Source organism: Halictus rubicundus, unplaced genomic scaffold (genome assembly GCF_050948215.1).
Source record: "Halictus rubicundus isolate RS-2024b unplaced genomic scaffold, iyHalRubi1_principal scaffold0022, whole genome shotgun sequence".
In the NCBI taxonomy this organism is placed as follows: Eukaryota; Metazoa; Arthropoda; class Insecta; order Hymenoptera; family Halictidae; genus Halictus; species Halictus rubicundus.
Window position 1 is genome coordinate 1,731,850 of NW_027488563.1, and position 18,377 is coordinate 1,750,226.

General features: G+C 35.2%; 1 long non-coding RNA gene across 1 annotated transcript in view; it reads right to left on the minus strand.

The window, feature by feature from the left end:
* Window positions 1-16,021, minus strand: part of LOC143363113 (uncharacterized) — a 41,721-nt gene extending 25,700 nt beyond the window's left edge. Inside the window, exons 1-2 of the long non-coding RNA XR_013083735.1 lie at window positions 15,938-16,021; window positions 14,960-15,140 (exon numbers count right to left, since the gene is read on the minus strand). This is a non-coding gene — a long non-coding RNA (uncharacterized LOC143363113). The remainder of the gene's footprint in view (window positions 1-14,959; window positions 15,141-15,937) is intronic.
* Between the last annotated feature and the right edge of the window lie 2,356 nt (window positions 16,022-18,377).

Sequence of the window (18,377 nt, forward strand, 5' to 3'; positions counted from 1 at the left end):
ATCTAGTAATTGAAAGTTCCCACACGATACAATCTTACCGCTCGGATTGTATCGATTAAAAAAAAAAAAATATATATATATATATAAGTTACGAGGCTACTAACAATCATAATCGTTAATCCAGCAAAGATTTCTCCAACCTAGTGGCTCCCTGATTTCATATTGGGTGCGTCCACGAAAGCTATACTATCCTAGCGGATCCCCAGTTTCGCATTGGGTTCTTCCGTATCATAAATATGGTTTCAGCATCCTCCAAACAACCAGGCAGGAAGCCTCGTTGGACAGAGGACGTCATGGAACAAGCCTTGAACGAAATAAAGTAATATTCCTTATTTTAAATTAAAATCCCGGAAGGAATCGGCTTTTGAAACTGTTGCGTTCCGTTTCCGTGTTTCAGAAAAGGATCAAGCATTCGCGGAGCGGCGGCACCTTTTGAAATCCCTTACACGACGCTGTACAGGCGGGCGAAGGGCATTGCAAGATAAAGATAAAGTTATTATAGTTATTGTTGGATTTTTCATATCTAATTTGTATACAAGCAAAAATAATCTCTGTGTTGAGAAACACTTTAGAGTGCCAGGAACGCGGAGCCTGATTATTATCCTTAGCAATGGGACTCTGGCAGTACCCCGACTCTTAAGGGTCGGGGGGTGTCATAAACGCATTTCTGGCCCAGGCCTTTTCTTTCGTTTCTGGTTTCAAACCTAAGCAACGGTTTTCCGTTGCACATTTTTCGTTAGTCTCGTCCAGAGTGTCGAGGTATCAAGAGTTAAAAGAATCCTTCCGAGTCTCTTTGAATAAATTAGTTTTCTTATTAAAATCAACTGTGTGTTTCTTATAATAAACCCCATATCCCAATAGGTTATGGGCCCAGTTACGTAATAAACTCAGTTTAATTGTGTACTATCTGCGTAGTGTATTAAGTGAAATAACAGACCGTAAAGGATAAATAAAATAGTTATAAGCAGTATATATATATATATATAATATATATACATATATATTAATATTATATATATATATATATACATTTGTGTGTGTGCATAGTTTTAAGTGTACAGTTAAATATGAAGACAATAAAACAATGGCAAATTTAAATAGAAAGAGAAACATTCAACCATTTAATGATGAAAAGTACAGTGTATGGAAATTTAGAATTCGTTCATTGTTAACTGAACTAAAGGTGATCAAAGTTATTGATCAGCCAACTCCTGATATGCTAACTGATGAATGGGTCGTAGCGGAATTATTGTGGAATATTTGTCAGATTCTTTTCTTAGCTTTGTGCAATCAGCAAATAGTGCTAAGCAAGTGCTACGCGATTCGGACGCTGTTTATGAGCGAAAGAGTCGGGAGATGTGCTGAAAGAAACTGACAAAGTGTCAAATTTATTAATGACTTTACCTGCTTCCTATGATGGTATAATAACCGCGATAGAGACATTATCAGATGATAATTTAACATTGGCGTTCATAAAAACCAGATTACTGGACTACGAAGTGAAGCTAATGAACGAAAATCGGCACACAAGTTTAAAAGTACTTAATGCAGGCTTTCAAATAAATAAAACAAAGAAAAATAATTATGAAATTTCGAAAAATTTTAAAAATCAATATATTAATAATAGAAATAAATCGTCTAAATTTAAAGGACAAATTAAAGGATGTTATCAGTGCGGGAGAACAAATCATATTAAAAAGGACTGCTATTATTATAAAAGACAAGTGAAACATTCAAATATTCAAAGTGAGAAAATGGCTGAAACAATTGAAGTAATACAACCATCTGCATCTTCAGGAAATTATAATACATCCTCAACAAATTATGACCCATCACGTGTTGCGTTTATGGTGGGAGAATATGAAGAGAAGGACAAATCTGATCAAGATAAAACTACATTTATCTTGGATTCGGGTGCATCGGATTACATAATCAACAGAGAATATGTAGCTGAAAATTTTGACAAACTTCCTGTACCAGTAAAAATTTCCGTTGCGAAGAATGGTACATACATTAGTGCAACACAGAGGGGTACCATACATATCACCACCAACAGGGGTATACAAGGGACGCTGCAGGATATATTCTACTGTCGAGATGTACCGTACAATTTACTTTCGGTTCGAAGAATTCAGCAGGCAGGAATGAGCGTGACGTTTGACGAACAGGGAGTAAAAATACATAAAAATGGTAACGTTGTAATATCATGTAAGCCCTTGAACAATTTAACTGCTATTGAATTTATGCTTAATATGAATTTTAAAAATTGTGTTGCTCAAGCAACTAGTGCTGAAAGAGATGATTATACATTATGGCATCAGCGCTTAGGGCATATCGGTAAAAATAAATTCTTAGAGTTAAGAAGAATAAAGAGATGTTTGCGGATATAAAGCAAATAGAAAAAGTTAGAGTAAACGATAATTTATGCGAAGCTTGTGTAAACGGTAAACAAGCACGACTACCATTTCGAAAAGCTAATGATAAAAGTCATGTAAGACGCCCATTATTCATTGTTCATACAGATGTTTGTGGTCCAATCACTCCAACTACAATTAATGAAAGAAATTATGTTGTTTTGTTTCTGGATGAATATACTCTCATTATTGCGTTACATATTGTTCGAGATTCGAACGATAACGACTTGGTCTGATTTCTGTTCGAAACCAAGCTATAAATAGCCCGTTATTGTTCTGGTCTCGTACATGTTGTCTTCGTCGATGCGATCGCTTCTGTTTCGTCCTTCCTTTGTGTCGCTCCTTCTCCGTCCTTCGTTCGTCTCTCTGCTGTTGTTTCCCCAAATTTCAAACCACCCGTTTCTTCAAGATCCACCGATCGCGTCGACGGAGACAACGGTTTCTCGTTTGATCGACATTCGACCATACGCTTTCGGCTCGTACGCGTCTCGTTCACGCACTCTGTACTCCAGCTTCAATTACGTTTTCGCGGCCGCTCCGCACGTATTCAATCTCGAGCTTCACGTACATTCTAAAGTCCAAATACGACTGTTCACAGTTTTCGACCATTTATTGTTCGACCCTTTCAATAATCTTCTTTCATCCGCGTCGCGAATCGTATCGTCCCGCGTGCAAGATTTCCGTTCTTCCGCGGTCAAGATCATCCGGCGCGCCGCGTGCAAGATTTCCGTTATCGTCGTTCCTCCGTGTTTGTCCGAACGTCAGTGTACTGTGAGTTTTGTTTTAAAATAAATAACCATTGGTTCCGTGCATTTTTCGTTTCTTGCGAAATCCGTTCGTCTCCTCCGGAACTTCATCCTTCTTTCCGGTGCTCTCATTCCGCGTCCACCGCTGGACGGTCCCGGCACTCGGCAATTCGCCGAACACATATTAATTGCTCGGAAGTCAGATGTATTTTCTGCCTTTCGAGATTATGTTGCCAAAAGCGAAGCTCATTTTAATTTAAAATTAGTAAATTTACATAGTGATAATGGTAGGGAGTATTTGTCAAACGAAATGAAAGTTTATTGCGTTGAAAAAGGCATAAGCTACCACGTACTCCACAGTTAAATGGTGTGTCTGAACGTATGGTGAGAACCATAACGGAAAAGGCTCGGGCTATGGTAGCTGGAGCTGGTTTAGACAAAGCTTTTTGGGGAGAAGCTGCTTTAACGGATACATATTCGTTAAATATAACTCCAACAAGGGTTTTGAAAGAATCAAAAACACCATATGAAATGTGGCGTACGAAAAAGCCTCAATTAAGATACTTAAGGGTTTTCGGATCAACTGTGTATGTTCATAATAAAACCAGAGAATCAAAATTTGAGGATAAATCCTGGAAAGGTATTCTAGTTGGATACGAAGCAAATGGTTATAAAGTAATTTTGTAGTTTCAAGGCCAGTAATGGTTCGATCTGAAACTGATAAATCTAAATCAGTAATCTCTCAAAAATCTAATAATGATAAATTAGATACAACTACAACAAAGGTAGTCGAAACAAATGAAAATGCCAAATTAAGTAATGATCTTAATAAATCTGTAATAGAAACAGATAACGACGTGCAATGAATCTTTCAATAATAATAGTAACAAAAATGATAATAATGATAATGAAACAGGAAAATTGTCTCCCGAATTAAGGAGGAGCGATAGGACCAAACATCGTCCAACTGTTGCTTATAATGAAGAATGTCGTATACGTAATGTGTGCCGTATGCGTGAGTGGTGCGAGCGACTGCGCACGCTAGCCGCGCACGTATTGTGTGTGCGTAATTAGTCGCTATTCGGGCAAGGCCGAGACCACATGGCCGGCAGGTGAAAATACCTTTTATAAGTAACTTGTGTTAATTTCAATAAATATCACATTATACTCGCACGTCGCGGCAGGCCACCTAACCTGATCCTAAATACACCACAAAGAAGAAATGCCAGATGATTATCATCTATCCGTTCGCTCTATTGTTTATGAAGTTCCTAAATCATATCATGAAATCGAAAATAGGGATGATAAACCCAGATAGCACGCGACGTCTTAAAGACGTCTGTTTTACGTCCATTTTACGTCTGAAAGTCTTACGTCTGGAAAAGGCGTCTTTAAGGCGTCTTATTTCAGACGTAAAAACGACGTCCCGAAAAAGACGTCTTTAAGACGTCTCGTTTCAGACGTAAAAACGACGTCTTATTTCAGACGTAAAAACGACGTCTTATTTCAGACGTAAAAACGACGTCTTATTTCAGACGTCTTTAAGACGTCTTTTTGGAGTCGTCATTTTTACGTCTAAAATAAAACGTCTTTTTCGAGACGTTTCATTTCAGAGGTCTTATTAAAAATCTTTAAGACATCGATGTCTTTTTCAAGACTAAATATTTCGGTTCTTCATAACTGTTTTAAACAGAACCGATCAATATAAGAGTTGGAAACTGTTATTCTCAGTACCATTTTGCTCCCTGATACAAATATAATGGGTAATCTTCCATTACCACCCATTGAGGTGTTACCCCCTGGCACGTTGCTGTTTTTTTTTTATGTGGGTAGTTCGCCGGTAGCCCTATCGTCCCACAATTTGACTGGCTTTATACATGTATATATAGCACAACTGCAATATAATGTTACAATTGGCTAGGACAGATTTAATTGTAGTAAGTGTATATATGTACAGTAAGTTACACTTCACCGATTTCGATGATTGTTAAATGTTATGTATAAAGGTCAGTTTTAGAGATATTTGCGAAAAACTTTATTACTGTATATATACTACTGCAAGAAATCCTGGTCAGCGACGTCGTCGTTGGAAAAATGCGGTAACATATACGGAAAAAATGCGGTAACATGCATAGTGTATAGGCACACAAAAATTGTTCAAAATATTGAGTTACAATATATTTATATAAATTGTTTTCAAAATCGGTAAGGAGCATCCTTATTCATGCAACAACTGCCATATACAGGGTGGCCCACATAACTCTGAACAACTCAATATCTCGAAAACTATGCCATCGATTTTAAAGTTCTTAGTCTTAAATTGCATGGAACTGAAGGGCCTTTCTGACTACATAAACGTGAAGTGGCCTCCCTTCCCTTTTAACGAGGGAGGGGAGGTACATTTATAATTTTAAATGGAACCCCCTATAAAATGTTACATATTTAGATTCTACAGGAAAAAACAAGTCAATTTTGTCGGAAACATTTTTTTGTCAGATACTTCCATGATGAGATATAACAGTTTGAAGTTTCGAGTTGTAGGTACTTGAAGCGCTCGGAAATAGCGTTATGGAATTATACGCGCTCGAGTCCTTTAATTCGATGTGGCGGCCTGTGCAACGAGCACACCGACGAACCACCAGATACATAGTATGCGCGGCGGCGACCATCCTCGGGAAACGAAACACGCGAAGATCGGTTCCGAGGTCGATCGTCGTTTGTAAAATAATCGAATGGCGAGACAAAAGTTCGGACAAACGAATGCAAACGACGAACATTCGCTCGCGTACGCTGGAACAGGACGGTCGACGATCCGTACAAATAACGAACCATACATATCAACGAGCCTCATTTAGTCTCATTTATTTCACCCGAGATCCACATAGACAAGTAAGTATTTTTATTGCTATTATTTGTTACCATTAGTGTTTTCTCTTACGCTTTTTCGCTATATATTTTTTTTTATATAATCCTGTGAACTACAATACAGTGAAATCTCGTTGTATGTACCGCCGTTATTTTTACCTACACGAATACGAAATCGGACAATGTTGTGGCCGCAACGGCTCTCGAGCTTCTTCGTTGGAAACGTAAAGTTGGCACTGTTATACAACGAGATTTCACTGTATTCAGTCATGCTACACAAATTTTGACTGTATTTTCCAATTCTAGGCAACTACAGAATGGAGATGAAAACGTGGACAGTGGTACAATTTATAGAGGATGGCAGCGTAGAGGCTGTTCCGTCCAGGTGGTTAGAGGGCGAGAATTGTTATTGGCCACCGTACCAAAGGGCACGTTTAATCACAGCCCTTAAAAAAATGGAGGCCAGTAGCAATTTATGGTCCAAATATAAAGTAAAAATTTTTAAAAATAGCACTTTCGGTAAGTTACAACTATTATACACCATAAATGTACAATTTAAATTTAATTTTAATTTTAATTTTAATTTTAATTTTAATTTTAGTTTTAATTTTACTTTTAAGTTTAACTTTAACTTATTTAATATTAAGTTTATGTTCTGGCGAGTAGGGTGCGGCGTTAGATGTAATTAGGTTAAGAGCGATTTAGGTTTAAGTGAGGGGAAGGGTATGAATTTGTAACCCTGAGGGGATCAAATAAACTAATTGATTGATATTAAGTTTATGTTGTATTATTCGTTTAATTTGTTTAATGTTAATTTTAAGTTTATCTTTAAATAGTATTATTTGTTTAAGTGTGTTTAATTTTAAGTTTAACTTTATGTAGTATTATTTGTTTGAGCTTGACAATAAAATGAATATACTTTGAACTCGTTTTTCTTTAAAAATTTTTCTCTCCCAATCCCTAATTAATCCCTATTTAATCCCTCTTTAATTGCATTTTACTAAAATTTATGAACGTCTTAAAGACCTCTGTTTCGAGACGTCTTAAAGACGTCTGACAGACGTTTTAAAGACGTCTAACAGACGTTTTAAAGGCGTCTGACAGACGTTTTAAAGACGTCTTAAAGACGTCTAACAGACGTCTTAAAGACGTCTAACAGACGTCTTAAAGTCGTCTTTAAGACGTACAGTTTTATAACAAAGACGTTCCAGAGACGTTCACAAGACGTTCGGAAGACGTTCGTAGGACATTCAAGACGTCTTTAAGACGTCTGAATGTCCATCGACAGACGTCTTTAAGACGTCTTTAAGACGTCTCTGTGCTATCTGGGAAATGAAATGGGAACAGGCTATTAAAGATGAAATTAATTCCCTTTTAATTAACAATACATGGACTCTAGTACCAAAGCCTAATAATAAAAATATTGTTGATTGTAAATGGGTATTTACTATTAAAAATGATGAACATGGAAATCCATTAAAATATAAGGCTCGTCTTGTTGCACGAGGTTTTAGTCAGCAATATTTAGTAGATTATAACGAAACATTTGCACCGGTTGCAAGGATTTCAAGTTTTAGATGTATTTTGGCATTTGCAAATCAGTTTGATTTGTTAGTACATCACATGGACGTTAAAACAGCATTTCTAAATGGTACGTTAAAAGAAGAAATTTACATGAGAGTTCCTGAAGGAATTAAAAGTAGCAACAATGAAGTATGTAGATTGAATAAAGCGTCATATGGACTTTGTTACGTATGGAGACGTTTCTCCACGTTTATTTCGATTAGAAGTTCTAATCTCTTTTTCTGAGAACGAAAAGCGTCCCAACAGGCCCCTTGTTTAATAATTGTACTCCGGCTGGACGCAGCTGGCACGAAGCATGATTCAGTAACAGCACCGTACGATTTCCTAATATGGAAATCTTCAAAACATCCCCTTCTGGAATGTATTGTCAAGATAGTCTTTGATAGGAAACATCCTGGCTAACCCTTCGTTTTACCCCTATAAACAAAAGATCCAGCTGCAAACCTTAAACTCACTAGAAACGACAAATACGAGTATGCGACCGTAAAATAAAACAGATACATTCCCCTCTCATTTTTAGGGTATATAAACCCATGCATTTTCATCCTCTTTGGTTAGTCGAGAAGCGGTTCAGAAGTGATTCGGTCGCGGTATAGTAATCGTGCAGTCACGTCGCGTTACACGCGTAAGAGTCAGTTCTAGTGAGATCGGGTAAAAGTCCCTTTCGAATCAAACGTAACCTTATAGAATCCGTTAGTTCGTGTATATTCTATTTGTCTTTCAACAATCGCTCTCCGACCCCGCATTGCCAGTGCGTCAACACCGTGCATCACTAGGTAACAATATCTCTAATTGTACACTTACCACATTCACTCGCGACTAGGCATGTGCGGGCCGCCCGATATTCGGGTTCGGGTCGGGTCGCAGAAAGTCGGGCGGGCTCGATTCGGGCGCGCGATACTTCATGACACATCGGGCTACCCGAGAGTTTCGGGCTACCCGAAAGTTTCGGGCTACCCGAGAGTTTCGGGCTGCCCGCTCGACTTCGTCGGGCGGGTTCGGGATGAATCGGACAAGTTCGAGCGAGCGAGTTATCACAATACCTGAGATTCAACTCTGCGTTCTTATGAAATACATAATGATAATAATTCGTAATTTTTAATATACTTGGCTTTTTTATAATTACTGTAGGTATAATTGGCAAACATATGCGTAATCTTTATTTGTATTAAATTTTGAAATAATGCACGTTACACGTGAAAAATTTAAGAGACAATATTTCTGGCATTCTGACGAATTTGTTCCTCCGAATGAACTTGCATATGTATCGATAATATCATCAAAATATCCTTACGAAGTTACATACACCTAGAAGGTATGAAAATAAGGTAAATTATGGCAATTTTTGACATTTTGTGCTGTTTTTATTAACTGTAATATAACTGACTTAATATCTTGTTATAATATATAAACTTATTAATAATATAATTCATTAATTAACTGCCATATAATATAATATATAAACTTATTAATAATATAACTTATTAATTAACTATCATTAACCTATCAGAAGTTCTTAAAAAATAATACATAATAATCAAATGTGGTAAAAATAAATAAGTAATAAATAATGTGGTTCTAAATATAATATAAAATACATAATATATATTAAATCATGTGCGATATCTTTAATATAATATATTCATGAATATAAATATAAATATTATAATTTTAATATTAATACATTTACTTTAATTGTGATTTAACTTACTTTATAAATTAACTTATTTTATGTAAATTAAAATGTAGAAAACTTAACTTTTCAACATTTTCTGTTACTAACCGCGACCGCGTTTGAGTTACTATATTTCCAGAAGTTTATATATTATATTATATGACAGTTAATTAATAAATTATATTATTAATAAGTTTATATATTATAACAAGATATTAAGTCAGTTATATTACAGTTAATAAAAACAGCACAAAATGTCAAAAGTTGCCATAATTTACCTTATTTTCATACCTTCTAGGTGTATGTAACTTCGTAAGGATATTTTGATGATATTATCGATACATATGCAAGTTCATTCGGAGGAACAAATTCGTCAGAATTCCAGAAATATTGTCTCTTAAATTTTTCACGTGTAACGTGCATTATTTCAAAATTTAATACAAATAAAGATTACGCATATGTTTGCCAATTATACCTACGGTAATTATAAAAAAGCCAAGTATATTAAAAATTACGAATTATTATCATTATGTATTTCATAAGAACGCGGAGTTGAATCTCAGGTATTGTGATAACTCGCTCGCTCGAACTTGTCCGATTCATCCCGAACCCGCCCGACGAAGTCGAGCGGGCAGCCCGAAACTCTCGGGTAGCCCGAAACTTTCGGGTAGCTCGAAATGCACGGGCCGCCCGAAACGCTCGGGCCGCCCGAAACTCTCGGGTAGCCCGATGTGTCATGAAGTATCGCGCGCCCGAATCGAGCCCGCCCGACTGTCTGCGACCCGACCCGACGATTCGGGCGCCCGACAATCGGGTGGCCCGCACATCCCTACTCGCGACACAGACAATTACACTTGTAACTATTCCAATTCAGAATAAATTGTCTTATTTGTTAACTCGCGTAATCTACAACCCTTAATTATTGCCTAATATCCTAATCTAATAATTGAACGTTCCCACATGATACAATCTTACCGCTCGGATTGTATCAATTGAATTATATATAAGTTACGAGGCTTACTAATCCTAATTCAAATCAACAAAGATTTCAATATTAACTAATAATAGAAACCATATTCCTGGGGTAACAACCCCTCGCCGGCCTCTCGCGTTGCTCGCAGCCCTGGCTCGTAACAACTTAAACAAGCAGCAAGATGCTGGCTTGAGGTTTTCGAACAAGCGCTTATAGAAAGAGGTTTTAAAAACTCTTCAGTTGATAGATGCATATATATTTTAGATAAAGGAGATGTATCTCGAAATATGTATATATGTTGTACTTTATGTAGATCTCTGGCAGTACCCCGACTCTTAAAGGTCGGGGGGGGGGGTGTCATAAACACATTTCAGGCCCAGACCTTTCCTTCCGTTTACGGTTTCAAACCTAAGCAACGGTTTTCCGTTGCACATTTTGCGTTAGTCTCGTCCAGAGTGTCGAGGTATCGAGAGCTAACAGAACCCTTCCGTATCTTTGAATAAAACAGTTTTCTATTATAATCAACTGTGTGTTTATTGTCATAAATCCCATATCCCAATAAGTTGAAACTTCGCAAGGGATAAGAAATTCGACATTTCATATTACACAACCTAATATATTCCATGTTCTTTGGTCGTTACAAAAAATGATTTATTTGAATTAGTATTTTAACAATAAATTATTATTGAAATAATAATTCAAATAACTAATATCGAAACAAATTTCTATTACAAAAACTTATTTATTAAAAAAAAAGGTTTAATTAATAAATAACAATAAATAACTACTTAAATAAGAAATCAATAAGGCCAGCACAATACAGAATTCAGAATGACAAAACTGAAACCGAAACCGAAACCGAAATCCAAAACCAAAGAATAACAGTTATAGAACCGAAATAATATCGATTCTCCAGAACCATGACCGTAACCGATATAAGCCAGAACCGATATTCTCGTAACAGTTACATCATTTCGGTTCTTCATAATAAAGGGTCGCCCCAGACAAGACAGGCAGGATGCCGAAGTTGTTTGGGCGCCCAAAATCGTCGCCCATAAGGGCTGAGCGTGTCTGCTGGCCGCTTGAGTGGCGCACGGGGTGCTCGCAATAAAGGCCAAGTGCCGAAAATCGTGTCATTTGCTACCAGAACCCCAGAACAGTCCACTCCCCTCTACACCCCTGAGATGCCAATGATGTTGCGTGTCGGCCACAGGCAGGCAACAGGCCACAGACAAAAGTTAGAAATCTCTGCCAATACAGACGCAGTCACGGTGCGGAATTTACTGAAATAATTCAATATTCGTGTATATCACGATATGAAATACATTTCTTTTGCATAGAATGCGTACGCGAATGGAAATTGTTATTAATAATCATATAATAATCATTTCTATGCATAATACAATTTTGCAATAATTATATGTCAATCATTTTTATTTATTCCTAATTTGCTTTTACTATGTTTTATACCTATTCGAAAAGTAATATGAATATAAAGATAGATCGAGATTGTTTGGAAGAACGTGAATGGGGATCACATTCAAAGTACTGAGAATGAGTCGGATAGCGAATAACATTCAGTTATTATTAATTTCGTTTTGAATTTGTTAGTTTTTAAAAATATATATATATACACCTGACCTGGTGAAAAAGCGAATATAATAGTTTTTTTTACATAATTGTTGGAAAGTGTTACTTCGATACTTCCCCTTCGAAATTTCGTTTTTTTTTCAGGTAGCCAATTGCAAGTGAACCGACTGATCGACCGCTATTCACCGGCAGGCTTGGAAAAACCAATGTCCTTTATACTATGGATGGCATTACCTTTACTGTACACTGGGAGTGCACAACACCCTAACAACAGTTTAGGTAAAATATGTAAATGAGATCCCCGATAACTGTTTCAGTCAGAACCGATATATAACAGTCTGAAACAGCTATTTGCAGAACAGTTTCAGTCCCTATCAGAAAAGTATAATTGCGAGCGCCAAGGACTAAATAGCCAGTAGTTATAATCTTTGGAAGTGAGAACGAACAGGTCGATATACACATATAATATATGTATCAATATATCATTTCTTTCCTTGAGACTGTCTACATTCTGAATCCTACATGTATTGGATATTACTTTTTAATAATTTGTTACATACATAAAATGGTACTGTTTATTACATCCTGTGTTTCATATTAGGTACTGATCTTTTAATTACCGACAATTAATAAAAATGTGATTATTAATAATCACTGTATTATTTTGTGGAATTAGCTATTAATTCAACCAGAATATTTCATCTCTGTTTAAATACAATGCTTTCTGCTTCTATACTCATTTCAATTTACATAAATAAACTTTTATTTATTGATAGTAAACATAATAACAATTGTCGTTGAAAATTGAGATACCTATTTAGCGCTATTTTTATCTTGTATTTGATTCATATAAACTGTTGTTGGCTTCTTTGAACCTTTTGCTATCAAATACAATTTTCAACACGGACGGAAAAATATTCAAAAGATTGTCACTAAAAATTTTAATGACAGTAGTTATGCGTTGTTATTCCATATTCGTTACAAGTTGCGGCATGTCTGTTATTATCGATAATAATTATCGATATTGTTATTATTGATAAGCAATTGTTTCGAAACTGATAGCAATAATGGTAAAAGATCAGCTAAATCTGAACACCTGTATGCTTTTACGATATAACGATAAGTCAAATCAGTAGTAAACAGAATTTTATACAAATTTATTGTTTATAATTAATAAATTCTTGCACAATTTATGAGAATATTTGGAAAAAATAACTAATGATTCTACATGTAATGTCAATATATAATAACAGACACGCCGCAACTTGCAACGAATATGGAATCTCGCATAACAACTGTCATTTAAATTTTTAGTGACAATCTTTTGAATATTTTTACGTCCTTTTGAAAATTGTATTTCGTAGCAGAAGATTCGAAGAAGCCAACAACAGTTTACATGAAACAATTTCAAGATAAAAATAGCGCTAGATAGGTATTTCAATTTTCAACAACAATTGTTATTATGTTTACTATCAATGAATAAAAGTTTCTTTATATAAATTGAAAAAGCATTTATTTAGCTTTAAAGTGAGTATAGAGACAGAAAGCATTGTATTTAAACAGAGATGAAATATTCAGATTCAATTAATCATGCAATGGCTCGTTTGGTTTAGTTTTCCAGAATTGGCACTGTAACTTGGAAAGTAACCGAAAATACGCGCTGTGCGTTACACGGCAGTAACGGTAAACTGGCAACTATGCGACGAATATTCTCCGATGTTATTTGGCAACTACGCCCCCGATACCAGTAATTCAATATAATTCCTAAACTCACCACTCTAAATCGTAGAGGGCATAGCAAAACCTTTGAGTTTTTGAAGAGTCGGTATTTCAGAACGTGAGACACGAAGTCCCATAAGATGATAGGTCTATTCTATACCTCGTCGGTGCCTCGGGACAGCAGCGTTAGAATCATTCGCGCATCTGAACTATTCAAAATTAAACACATAGTTAGAATCATTCGCGCATCTGAACTATTCAAAATTAAACACATAGTCAGAATCATTCGCGCCTCAGAAAAACACAGTCTGTTACTTTCCACACTGCTACCACTGTTCCGAATTTAACCAATCACCTAATGTAAACTCGGCATGTGGTAGTGCCGTGTATTATTATTAATAAATAAACATTGTTAAAAAACATGACATTTAATCAATTCATCATCCGGCACAAAATATAACACAGTCCGAGTGTAAACACGCGTGTATTATAACTCTATGTGATATTAATAACGATAATATTAGCACCATAAACCAGAAAAATATTAACATTACTCATCAGGCTATAGGCTCAGATTATTAAAATAATTAAAAAGTAAAAGTAAAAACAAGTAAAATAGGAAGATAATGCTAGAAATAAAATATTGTCGAACAGATCAGCAAATAGCATAACATAAGTAACATGTTACAACAATTTTAATAGTTAAGAGGAAGTATTAAAAACAGGGGCCGAAAATGATAGTTATTCTAAAATGTTCAACGATAAAAATCATTAATAAAAAATGGATTATTTTTTAAATTTAAGATAAGGTTACAAATAACAATTATTAGTGCCCAAAAAATTGAATCCTCCTCTATAACTGTTTTCGATGAAGAAAAACTCTTTCGATTGCTCAAAGCGGTTATCGGTGAGAGAAGTTCATTTCGATTTCTCATACTCCTAACAGTTACACTGTCCAACACCAAAAAAATTTTGCAACACCTGTTGGGGGATTCTTATACACTTTGTCATTCTAAAACCAAATCCGCCAACAGAATTGCTCTATCACGCAACGTTTTCGAAAAATATTGGTTTTCGTAAAAATCCATGATTTTGATAAAAAATAACGTGTTACGCAAAAACTAAACACGCGAGAAAGTTCAAGTTTGAGTCAAGAGATAAAGCGGACTTTCCTTTACATACAGCCAATAATATATATAGCCAATTATATTTTTATTAAACATTATTTTTCGAAAGCTTGAAAATGTGCCGACGCGGGTACATTGTAGGCTCTAGTTTTGTGTTTATGTGAAAAATCCTTTATCTAGGAGGAATTTACTATACAGGAATGCATTCTACATAAGAGTTCACTTAAGGAAATGCTGAATAAGAAAAATTGGATACAAAAGCTTACCTATTTCTGATGTAAACAAATTTTAAAGTGTATCCACCTTGCTTGACTTCCGCCTTGCCTACATTAGCAAATGTCCAACAGTACTCAGCTTTACATCGGCTTCAGCCTTACTTCAGCTTTTCTCTTTTCCTTTGTAACTCCGAAATATCCATGGTTGAAATATCTTGATGAAAGATTAATGCTGGAATTATATTCCTTGTTTTAATTTTAATTACTAACTCTTTTAATCGGGTGTGTAATTGAAATACAATATAATTCAAATATTTTAATCAGGTGTATAATTGGAATACAATATAATTCAAATATTTTAATCAGGTGTGTAATTGAAATACAATATAATTGACATATTTTAATCAGATGTGTAATTGAAATATCATACACTTGAAATACAGCTCTCCAAGTTATGTATAGCTCTTTCTGATTTTTATATTTATGTTTGAAATTAAAAAAATTTGTAACGCAGAAGTTATTTCTGTTCAGATATTATTTTATAAATAATACATTCCTTCCGTTTGAAACCTTCACGTGGATTTTTCAACCTCTTATTACCTATTATTTTATTATTCTTTAATTTTCAATTTTAATTTAAAGAAATCGTAATTCGCAATTAATGTAATTTATTTACAAAGTGTTTTGTAATTGTACTCCATTGCAATTACGAATTACATTGTAATTTAATTGAATGAAGATCTCAATTATAAATTATAATATGATTGAAATACAATGTAATTCAATTACTTTGTAATTATAATTCCTGGAGTAATTCAATTGTAATTCTGCACAACTCTGCCGCTGGCACAGATCAAAGCCCGCGTGAGCGCAAGACTTTAAATAAAAAATTTTACTTTCTTTATTATAAATAATTCTTTTGTGAGACTTTGACCAATACATTTGTGACATTATTCTGATTAAAATGATACATGATGAATGAAAGAAAATATATAGAACTATTCGATAGAAAAAATATGCATCTCTTACCTTCAGATAAAAGTATTTTCTTCATCACGACGTGCCATCCACGAGCGCTCAAAGAGGAATGGTCGAAAACCGCTCGAGCTGTTGCGAACCAGCTTATAAGAAACCTACAAAAAAAGCAGGCAATGTTTGTGTAAAGGTGACAACAAGGTAATTTCTTCATAAATTCCTTCCTTTATATTTTATATACAGAGTGTTTACGAAATCGTGGTACAAACGACACGGCTGTGTGGTGATTGTACAGGGTGTATAAAAATTAATAGTCAATAGAAAGCTGAAACTTTGTAGAATATGGGAAAAATAAGGAGATTATGGTACGACCGTTTTCTAACCTTGAGGAAATTCGTTTAAATTCGTACACAATTTCAAGAAAATTTTAGTTTTTCTATTTGTAACACAAGTAAAATATTTTATATTGCAGTTTTAAGTTTGTACAGTGTTTTCCCGAATATAGAAATGTTCAATACTACATAATACACCTACAAAATGCTAAAAAGCTTTTGTCAACGACGATGCAATTTATAAAAAAAATTCTGAAAAAATTAAGAACAATTGTTTCAATAATATCTAACTACTGAATTTTTATAAAACTGGTATCTCTGAAACTTCAATCCGAAATGTGCACTTTCTTCAAATGATTAGATATATCAACATAATACATGATCAACTGAAAACTTCGATATAAAATCGGCAATTTTATGCTTTCAGATTTGTTTAAAAATCGATTTTGCAACCAAAAATTCTGAAAAGATCTCAGTCATGTATGATATTAGATAGAATATTCATGAATTTTTTTGTAAATTGTTTTCGAGCATGGTGCGATAAAAAATTAATTTGGTTTGCAGGCACTTTTGACCAGCTTATCCGGCTTTGTCTTTAAAATCGACAAAAAAATTACTTAAAAAATATAGAACATATTTCAGCATACGACATTAAACCCGATTTAAAAAAAAAATTTCTAGTTCAAATTTCGCATTGATATCTTTTTTAGTTTAAAAGTTGGTCGAACCGGGAATCGATTGCGGATAAGGCGCTCGAAATTTTGGTGACGTGACGACGGTACGTCTGAGTGGGGCCATGCCGGCGGAGGGGTTCATCCCTCTCCCCCTCGAGCCAGTTAGAACGATGACCCATGATTCCTGGCATCACGACTGGACGAGCCTGATCGATTATTCATATTACTTATATTAGTTACACTGAATGACTAAAACATATTCAAAAAATGTTAAAAAATGTCTATATGTGTGTCTCTTTAATTTCGACTGCAAAAAGCGAATTTGAAGACTATATATATGTGTAAGGTATTGAATCCGCCATTTTGAATTTTGAATTTTTGGTGTCAGATTCGTTATCAGTGACCTCAGAAACACGTGATTACCAACTTTTAGAAAGTTTCAATGACATTTTGAATTTTATTTCGGACGCCCATGCTCGGGCTGCAACTATCCACTGTGAAAGTGGTACACCCCCCCCCCGGCAGCCATTGCTTCCCTTTTAGAGTTGCGAATAATGAAATTAAAGTGCACGGGAGTCTTTTCCATCGAATTTAATAAATTAGTGTCGCGTGAAATAATGCACTTCTCGCGTTTATTTCGACATATTTATTATTTATTATTTGTACACTAGCGTTGCGAAATAATGATTCGGTTTGTTTCCCTCCCTACTAATTCAAATGGCTGCTATCGCGATTCCATTTAGTGTTGCGATAAAAGAAATGAAATTGCACGGGAGTTTTCTGTTTTGAAATAAATAAAGTAGCGTCACGATGGACAATGCACTTACTCGCGTTGATTTGAAATGTTTAATACATATTTTTGTAGAGTAGTGTTGCGACAAAACGGTCCACTCGCGCGTTGATTTGAAATATATCGAGTGGACAACCATTTTCCATATGTATTTTTTTTTATTTAAAAATTTTTTTTTTAATTTTTTGTCGTCTATTAATCTAAGATATAGTCTGTTTCAGATATTTCTTCCCACAACAGCGCAGTGTTAAACAAAGGCCTGTACATCATAAATTTGTGGGGTTGTATGTTGTGACGTTCGTCGTATGTGATGTTGCATGTTGATCTATATATCGCATGTGTTGCATGTTGCGTAGTCTGTTGTACACATCGCGTGTTGTGTACTCTGTCGCATGTGTTGCATTTTATGACGTCCATCGCATATTGTGACGTCTATCGCATGTGTTGCATGTTATGTTGTCTGTTGTACACATTGCATGTTGTGTAGCCTGTTGTATACATTGCATGTTGTGTAGCCTGTTGTGTACATTGCATGTTGTGTAGTCTGTCGCATGGGTTGCATGTTATGACGTCCATCGCATGTTGTGACGTCCATCGCATGTCTTGCATGTCCTATTTAATTCACTGAATTTTCATTTCAGCAAATTTGAGCTAGCCACCCCCTGCAAACTTAAGTACTTAAATGGCCAAAACACAAA